Below are 9,450 nucleotides of genomic sequence, written 5' to 3'. Positions count from 1 at the left end.
GGATTGAAATGAAAGCAAGCTTGGAGATACCTTAGTTACTGGACAGCTGGAAAACAATGGAAGGAAATCCCCTTGTGATGAAAGAATTCCCTCTGCTTGCAGACAGGTCCAGGGGCCAGAGCAGACCCTGCTCACTCAGCAGAAGGGGTCCAAAGAGGAGTTTGCAGGGTTTAAAATGTAACACAGGATGGTGATGTAATGATTCCTATAGGGTGTAATGTAAATGCTATAGGATTTTGTATCTTGTACTGGATTGGAGAGTGAGAAATAGAATATTCAACACAGGAGAAAATTTATTGTACTGTGACGGGAACCTTACTCTCTTCCACTCTTACCCTCTTCCTCTCTCACCCTCTCATCCTCTCTCCCACTCCCTTCTCTCAGGCCCTGCTCTGAGCTGTGGCTGGCAGCTCCCAGCAGGGCCCCTGTGCCCAGGCCCTTTGCAATGAACCCCAAGTTCCCCGACCTGGCTGCAGAGACCTCTGGTCTCCGTCCCTCCCTCCCGTCTTACCCCCAACGCTCCTACAAACATCTCATCCCTTGTTTCCCCAAACCAGGATTTCCCATTGCCCACCCCTGGGAGGCTGTGAGGAAGAGGAAGATGCCCCAGGACACTGAGGCAGGTGAGGAGGAAGTCAGTGCCCCTTCCCCTCTGTGCTGCTCCATCTCCCAGCCCAGCACAGCCCCGGCTGCAGGACAGCCCTGGGGGGATCTCCTTCCCCTTGCCTGTGGCCCGGAGGCAAATCCCATCCTGTCCTTGTCCTTCCTCCCCCAGAGCAGGAGCTGAGCATGGAGAGCAGGGAGGACAAATCCCCAGGGCAGAACCTGGTGGCAGAGGCCGGTTTGAACGGCTCCACGGTGCAGGAACCCAACGGGGAGGAAAAGCCCCGGAGATGCCGCACGAGGAGGGGCTGCAAACGCAGATCACAGGGATCTGAGGGGGAAAGAGCCAGCCTGGGCCGGGAAGGCGGCCGGAGATGGAGCCAGAGCTCAGAGCTGGTGCTCCATGAGCAGGTCTGTGATGGGGAGAAGCCCCACACGTGTGAGGAGTGTGGGAAGAACTTCAGGTGGAGGTCCTACCTGATCAGCCACCAGAGGATCCACACCGGGGAACGGCCCTACGAGTGTGATCAGTGCAGGAAGAGGTTTCAGACCAGCTCCCATCTCCTTGTGCACCAGCGCACGCACACAGAGGAGAGGCCCTTCTGCTGCCCTGACTGCGGGCAGGGCTTCAGGCACAACTCCCATCTTGTGTTGCACCGACGCATCCACACTGGGGAGAAGCCCTACGAGTGTGGGGAGTGTGGGCTCGAGCTTGAGCTGAAGAGCTTCAGCTCGAGCTCCGACCTCATCAGCCACCAGAGGACCCACACTGGGGAGAGGCCCTACGAGTGTGGGGAGTGTGGGAAGTGTTTCAGCCGGAGCTCCCACCTGATCAGTCACCAGAGGATCCACACTGGGGAGAGGCCCTACGAGTGTGGGGAGTGTGGGAAGAGCTTCAGCCGGAGCATTCCAACCTGATCCGCCACCAAAAGATCCACACTGGGGAGAGGCCCCACGAGTATGATAAATGCAGGAAGAGGTTTCAGAGCAGCTCCCATCTCCTCCTGCACTACCGGGTTCACAGAGAGAAGTGGCCCTTCCAGTGCCCTGACTGCGGGAAGGGATTCAAGCACAACTCCACCCTCATCACCCACCGGCGCATCCACACTGGGGAGAGGCCCTACGAGTGTCCCCAGTGTGGGAAGAGTTTCTCCATCAGCTCTAACCTGACCCAACACCAACGGAGGCACCGGTAAGGGAAGCCCTGCGAGTGCCCTGAGTGCAGGAAGAGCTTCGTGTGCTGCTCCAGCTCCATCCCCCACTGCAGGAACCACTTTGGGCACAGCCCTCGTCACCCACATTCCCTGTGATCCATGCTGGGAACACACCTGGCTGCTTGTCCTTTTGGTCTGGCATTAATTTTCTTGTGCCTCATCTTCATTCCTTAAAAACTCCTAAAACTGGGTTAAATTAAGGAAATTGATCAAGATGTCTGAAGTCCCTCCATTTCTCAGGTGTTTGAGGGGGAATTTAGGATTTGGGGACACATTCTGTGTGGAGTGCCCCTGTTGCTAACAGGCAGGAATTTGATCTCACCCCTCTTGTGTTGCTGAGAACTCCTCCCCTGACCCAAACCCCAACTCCACCCCTGGGATTCCCTATAAAAACCCCAGGCCCTGCCTTTGCCCTGTCTTTCGGGGATCAGAAATGGATTCTGGAGCTCTCTGAAACCAAGACCTGTCTCATTTCTTCCTGGCACCGGCAGCTGCAGCCTCCCTGGACACCATAAACTCATCTGCAACAATTCTGGAGGATTTGTGGGTTCTGGGTCGATTTTAGGCACTGTTCTCCATCTCTTTGCACTCCAAAAGCCAAGAGGGATCGATCTGTCACCTCAAATCCACTCAAATCCCACTGAAAACAACTGAATTTTAACCCATAAAGGCACCATAGCAGCTCCAATTTCTTGTTCCCTTGTCAAAACCACTCAATCCCAAGCCAAACTCACTCCATTCCACATCTGCCAGGGTGAGTTGGGTTTGGGAAGGGATTGGGAGAAGTGGGATCCCAATTTGGAGCAGTGGGATGGGGATTGTGTGGGGCTGGGTGGGTGGGATGTATTTGATAGCAAATAAAACTTTCAGAGTTACTGATTTCTGTCCTGTTCATTTTCTGTCTGTTCTGTTTGCAGAGTGCCACCTTCTCAGCTGATTCAATTCCTATAAAAATCCAATTTTTTAAGTCATCTAACCCAAACAATCCAAAAACCAATATCCAAATGAAACAACCCACCCCCCAATTAAATTTTTTAAAAGTAATTTTAATTTTTTTAAGAGTACTTAAGGTGTTATTAAAGTTTTAATTGTTTGGTTAAAATGTGTGAGAAATTATAGTGGTGCTTGGTTTTGTGTTTAGTATATTTGTAATATGAATTGTTTTACTAAGGTGTGTTAGATTGCATGTTAGATTTTTTAGATATTTTTTATCTCAAGTATATTAGTAATGGAGTTAAAACTTTCAAAAGGTATATCTTGGTATATAATTTGTTTATTTATATGTGTTGGTAATGTTATAGTAATAGTTATTGCTTTTTTGGCTTGAATTGTTATTGTAGTATTGTAAGGAAGAGTTGAGATTTTTATATGTCATTTTTTAAACTATTTATTTCATTTTAATTCCAACTTATTGATTTATAATTTTACTAGAATTTGTTGAGAGGATAGGAAGGAAGTTCAATGGCAGGAACATTTTTTCCTGGATGGGAACTGGAATTCCAGACCCTGGGAGTGTGCACAGGACCGCACAGACTGGGATCAACTATGGACTGGGGTCAAATACATGCTGGGATCCTGTGGAGTTGGGACTGCACATGGATCAGGACCACCCAGACTGGGATAAACTGGACTGGGACCATATGGACTGGGATTGCACAGACTGGGATCACACGGACTGGGAAAAAGCTTTGGCTACCATTGGCTGCCTTTGGCTACCATCCACGTGTAATGGTGGCCACATCGAGTTGGCTTGATTCTGTTTGGGGGTCCCTCCCCTCTTTTTTATCTTTTTTTTTCTTTATTTATCGTTGCTTTTTCTTAAGAATTTTTTTTTTAATTAAATTTTTGTTTTTTCGGTTGTAGGTTATGTTTTAAATTTTATTATTATTGTCGGGAGTTCATTGGTGATATGATAGGGTTAGGTTATTGTTTAAGTTGGTTGTCTGTTATGTCGTTGTATTTGTAATTGCTATAGTTTTGATAGTAGTGTTTGGGTTAAGTTGAGGGGGTTTGGGTTGTGATATTTTTTATTTGGCTGGATTGGATTAGAATGTAAGTGAATGTCATTATTGTGAGTATTCTTGAGGTGGTGTATTGTGTTTGATCTGATTGTAATATGGTGTTTTGTGTAGAGTTTGTTTGTCTGTAATTTATTTGGGATGTTGTCGTGGAAAATGTAAGGTTTGGTATGAATGATATAGAAGCTTGTTATAGATATCTGGTTTTCGTAAGCTTGAAAACGGTGTTTTAGAAGGAAACGGTTGGTGTTGGTTATTAGGGAGTTATATTTTCTGTTGTGATATGGGGATTTGTCGTGGGGTTGGGTTATTTTTTTAGAACTGATGTTATTAAGGTGTTGGATTGTTGGGGGATGAGTTGCGTTTTAGTGTGTTTGTTGTGAAGTGTTATTAGGTGTGGTGGGGTTGTAGTTGTTAAGTGAAGTAGAGGGTGGTGAAGTTATTAGGTAAGTATTTTGTGGGGTAAATGTGTTTTTTTGATTTATGTTAGTGGTTTAGGTGATGATTTAAGTTGTTTGGTTTATCTTATAAGGGTGAATTTGGTTTTTTGAAGTTCGGATTGTTAGGGTTTAGGTTTTTGATTGGTCTGGTCGAAGTTTTTTGTTTTTTATGATGTATCTTTGTAATTTTCAAATGTGTAGTACATGGAGTATTATGGAGAAGATCGTCTGTTATTTAGAACTGAATTGTTGGTTGATGGAGTTTAGTGTTTGAGTTGGTTTTTGTTTGCGATGGGGGAGAGTAGATTGGTGAATATGTTTTTATTTTTGTTTGCTGTTTTTTGGAGGAGTGGGGTTTTGTTCTTTTTATTTTGTTTTTGTGGTGTTTGGGTGCAGGGTTGTTGTTTGTTTGGTGAATATTTTTGTTGTTATTGATGTTTTTTTATGACGGTGTGGTGGATTCCCTGCTCTCCCGCCCTTCCCCGTCGTTTCCCCCGTGCTTGGTTTTGGGGGTTCCAGGTCCTCCTGCTCCCTTTGGGCTCCGACCCCCTTTGGTTGAATTTGGGTCCACCGCCCCCCTCTCACCGCGCCCCCCGCTCCCCCCGCGGCCGGGGGCGCTCCCAGCACACCAGTGCCACCAGTACGGCCCCAGCTGCCCCCGCACGCCCCATCCCCATCCCCGGGGTCACCTCCCCCTCCCCAAATTCCGCTTCTGGACACTGATGAGTCATCAGCGCCCCGCGCTCTGATTGGCCAGGATCTGTTTTGGGGTGGGGACGGGAGAAACTGGGCACCCCCAGAAGCCCCTCGGGTTTGGGGCTTTCGATCCCCCCTCGGCCCTCGGGGCGGCCCTGGGGCCACCCCAACACCCCCAAAATGGGGAGGGTCCCCGGGGCCCTTTGGAACCCCCAGGAATGGGCTGGAAGCGGCAGGGGCCGCCCCAAAAAGGGATTGAAGGGTCTGGGCCAGGAATGGGGGAGACTCTGGGGATGGTTCCGGTCCGGATTGGGGCGGGCTGGGATTGAGGGAGGGTCCGTTCAGCGGCTGGGGAGGGGCTGGGACTGGGGAGGGGTCCGGGATTGTGGGGATGGGTCCATCCCGGGAGTGGGGCGGGGTCTCTCCCTGGGATTGGGGTCCGGGAGTGCCTCAGGCTCTCTCCCCGTTCCTGTTCCGGTTCTCGGTCCTGATGCTGTTCCCGATCCTATTCCTGTTCGCGTTCCTGTTCCCAATCCCGATCCCGCCGCTGTTTCCAGGGAATGGCTCCGATCTCAACCCTGACCTCAAACGCGGGGAGGGGGGCAAACACGGGGGTCAAATGCTCCAAATCCTGAGGTCAACTGCCCCCGACCCCAAATCCTGGGGTTTGAAACATTTGGGGTGTCCAAGACCCCCCGTTCCCAAAGGCTGAGGTCAAAAACCCCCAAATCCCAAATCCTGAGTGTTATGAACAAAAAAAGGGTTACCCATTTTTTTTTTCCAAAAGTTGTAGAGTTACAAGTTTAACCAGTTCTGGCGAGGAGTGCTTTTGTTAGCTGCTTGTTGTAATCACCTGTTAAGTATCGGGTCGTTCGCCATCTATGGTTGAGAATTCACTCTATTGTATCAGCATCACCCTGCTTGGGGCCAGGTGGGAGAATGGCATCCCCCCAGACAGTGGAGGGGAGGGAACCAGGAGTTGATATGCAGATAAGTTTAGAGCCAAAATGCAATGGAGCAAGCCCCTATTCCAAACGCAATTAACAAACCCCTAAACCAGTGAGCCAATATGGAATTCAGAGATCAAAGTGGTCTCTGGACATCAGGGGTGAGGTGAGAAGCCAGCAGAGACTCTGAAAACCTTAATGGCCACACACCACAACTTAAGTAGATGTCGTTGGAGGCTGGAGCCGAGACTGCCATTTCATAATTGGCATCCTGGGGGTGTATACCCCTGCCTGCTTTTGTGAGTCTGTGCTTCCAGCGTTGCCCCGGTGGACAAAGCTGTATTTGTCTCCTCCTCCATTTCACTTCAAGTACCGGCAAATCTGTGCATCTGTCCGGCCTCCCAACCTTGAACTGATCACTTTAAATAAAGGCATCAAAAAGGGAGAAACATCTCCTGCCCTGTTTATTTCACAGTCCAGAACTGCTGACAGCAGGAACAGCCAAGGTGGGTCATGGTCCCTGCAGTCCCAATCCCTGCAGGAAAACAACTGCAGAGGAAAGCTCACTCCGAGGCTGTATTTCTGGAGAAGGTTCAGTGCCCAGGGCATTTTCAGAGACTGCAGCTACCAAAATCCACATGTTTCTAGTAAATGTCTGTAAAATGGGATTTTTCAGAGGCTGGTGACTTGATAGGCAAATTTCACAGAGACAGAAAGAACTCATCCCAGGCCAAGATTGCTCCTCTGATCTCAAGCCTCTGCTCCACCATGCAGAGGGGATGAGATCATTTGGATTAAATGCTCATGTGGTTTTATTAGCATGGCTAGTAAGAATTTTTCCTCAGTTCAGTTTCAGAAAATGGCTATTTCAGCTGCAATAGCAGGAAGAAATTATCTGAAAGGAGACAGTGGCAGGGGAAGGAGGGAAGGTCACAGGCACTTTGAAGCTACAAACCTACCTGAAAATAAGGTCATAGAATAAAATGTGATGGGGATGGTGACAATAAAAGGCACTAACAAGCCCACCTTCCCTATCTGTGGAATACCAATTACCTGATGTAAATACATGACCCTCACCATCTTTTCACACTCAGAGGCTGAAAGGAAACAGCCTGAACTGAGTGGAAGTCTGACTGCAGTTTAGGAAGCATAGACCCAAGGCAGCAATATTCACTCCTGGTTTATTGGGAGGGTTGCTTGGGTTTTTTTTTCAGAAATATACTTATGCAAAACTAATAGATGCATTTTGATTACTTTTTATTTTAGACTGTTGTTTAAATTCAAACTTTCATATTATTTATATGTGAACTTCCATGGAAAACATATTTTCAGGAAGAGAATTCAGACCTAATTCTGTAGTCACACATTGTCCCCCCCTCCTCACCCGGGTCCCTCCACACTGACACTTGAGTGATGTTCCCTTATTTACCTTTGGCTGCCAGAGGGGACAAGAACATGATGGGCTGCAAATGCTCAGGCTAACAGCAGCAGCAGATGTTTATTGCTTCGGAGGAGTCTGCTCCCCCAGCACTAAATTGTCTTAAAATAAACAGATAATAAACCAGGAATACCAGGCCATGGATCTGTCCTACCTAAAACACTGTAACCACCTGGTAATTCCTGCGTGTTTATTCAGGGCTGACACTGTAAACAACCCAATGGTGAATGTTTGTATTCATGGTATCCAAGAGCAAACAAGTAGCTTTGAGGCATCACAGAGTTTAATGAACAAATGTCTGACTGCAGGGCCTGAAAATGAGTCTCACAAGATGAAAAGCTTCCCTTTTGAGTGGCTACTCATAAAAGGTTAAATATATATATATGGTGAGAGAAGCTAAACCAAGACATTGACAATTACTTAGCAAAATATAAAACCTTTCAGTTACTACCAATTCAGACTTGGTCAATTTCTGCAATTATTTCACTGCTCTTTTTTGAGGACTGCTGCAAACTTTGCCACATTCATGATTAGAAATCCACTTCTAACTTTCAGAGTCGAGTTACACAGAACTACTTGAAACACTGTTGTTAGTTCTAGTTGTTGAAACAATGGGTGTTTGTTCTTCTGCCTCTAGTATCGACACATGATGCAGTTTTAACATGTATATATAATATTGTCTGTCTGCCTCCCCTGTGTTCCAGCCTATCAAACACTGCTCTGCTCCTCATTTTCCATTCCCTCCTGGGCCCTCTGCATCTCTCCAGCCCATCCTTCCCGTGTGGGGGACTCAGACAGGATATGGCTTCCCAAGTGAGATTCCCATCAATCTTTCCCAATAGTATCAATATTTTTCTGTAGGAATTACCTTGCTGGATGTGCTCCTCAACCACATCTGCCTTTTCCTCACTGTTTTGGTGTGTATCTTCTGGTATTCACAGCTGGTCCTCCTCCATCTCTATCGTTTCCTCCAGACCATGCCTTCAGTTCTTGATGTAAATTCTTGCTACCTGTCATCAAGAAAGCATTACCTCATTTTATAAATCCCAGTATTTTAGTTTTGAAGAGAATTCAGTTGTCTCTGAATGATTTGCTAATTTTCTAGTTGATAATGTCCCAGATTTTACTCTCTTTTTATTTTATGTAGATTAAAATACACTTGTGTCTCAGTTTTGAGACAGGCGTAAGAGAGGACACTCTGCAATGAGTACTCTTCTCCAAAGAGTTTCCACAATTCCCTTCCACTGATGGAAAATTAGTACTAATAAAGTGGGGCAAAAACCCCAAACCAAAATGTTTATTAACAACAGAATGCCAGAGAATACAGCAGATGTTGAAGAAATCTCCCTGCCTGACTTGTGGTGTGCCAGCTTTCCCTCTGAGGGAAGTGGTGCTTCCATGGAGCTTCCCTTTTCCCTCTGAGGGAAATGGAGCTCCCACGGAGCTCCCCTTTTTACCTTGAGGGAAACGGAGCTTCCCTTTTCACCTTGAGGGAAATGGAGCTTCCATGGAGCTTCCCTTTTCCCTTGGAGGGAAATGGAGCTTCCATGGAGCTTCCCTTTTCCCTCCGAGGGAAATGGAGCTTCCACAGAGCTTCCCTTTTCACCTTGAGGGAAATGGAGCTTCCACAGAGCTTCCCTTTTCCCTCTGAGGGAGGCGCAGCCCCAGCCCGATCCGGCCCTGCAGGGGCTCTCTGGGCCCATCCCCTCTCCCGGCAGCCGGGGCGGGCGGAGCAGCGGGGCTGGAGCCTCTCCCGGTGTCTCTGCTCTCCCTCTCTCCCTCCCTGTGCTTTCCGGCCTCAGTTCCGCGGAGGCAGCTGGAAGATCGCTCCTGCAGCTCCTCCGAGCCAGAAAGGGAAAAGCTTTTTGCCGGGGTCCATCAAACCGAGCTGGCCGAGCCAGACCGAAGCGCCCGGCGCCGCTGGGCCCCGAGGCTCCCCAGGTTCGGCCGAGAGAGCCCAAAGGCCGCGGGCCCGGCCCCTCATGGATCAGCGACCATTTGGGACAGAAAGCTGAGGATCGTGGAGCAGGCTGCCTTCAGAATCACTCCAAGCCAACTTGAAAACATGTTTTAATCGTCTTTGTAAAATCCGAC

General features: G+C 48.1%; 1 protein-coding gene and 2 pseudogenes across 1 annotated transcript in view; 2 read left to right on the top strand and 1 right to left on the bottom strand.

The window, feature by feature from the left end:
- The window catches only part of LOC108964072 (zinc finger protein 239-like), a 24,496-nt pseudogene extending 21,125 nt beyond the window's left edge, over window positions 1–3,371 (top strand).
- LOC115485198 (uncharacterized) overlaps window positions 1–9,450 on the bottom strand; it is a 2,106,330-nt gene that overhangs the window by 578,390 nt on the left and 1,518,490 nt on the right.
- The window catches only part of LOC103825013 (zinc finger protein 208-like), a 742,626-nt pseudogene that overhangs the window by 245,752 nt on the left and 487,424 nt on the right, over window positions 1–9,450 (top strand).

The sequence above is a fragment of the Serinus canaria genome, chromosome 25 (assembly GCF_022539315.1).
Source record: "Serinus canaria isolate serCan28SL12 chromosome 25, serCan2020, whole genome shotgun sequence".
Classification (NCBI taxonomy): domain Eukaryota; kingdom Metazoa; phylum Chordata; class Aves; order Passeriformes; family Fringillidae; genus Serinus; species Serinus canaria.
The sequence above is the reverse complement of the archived record's forward strand: the minus strand, read 5'-3'. Positions and strand labels throughout refer to the sequence as shown.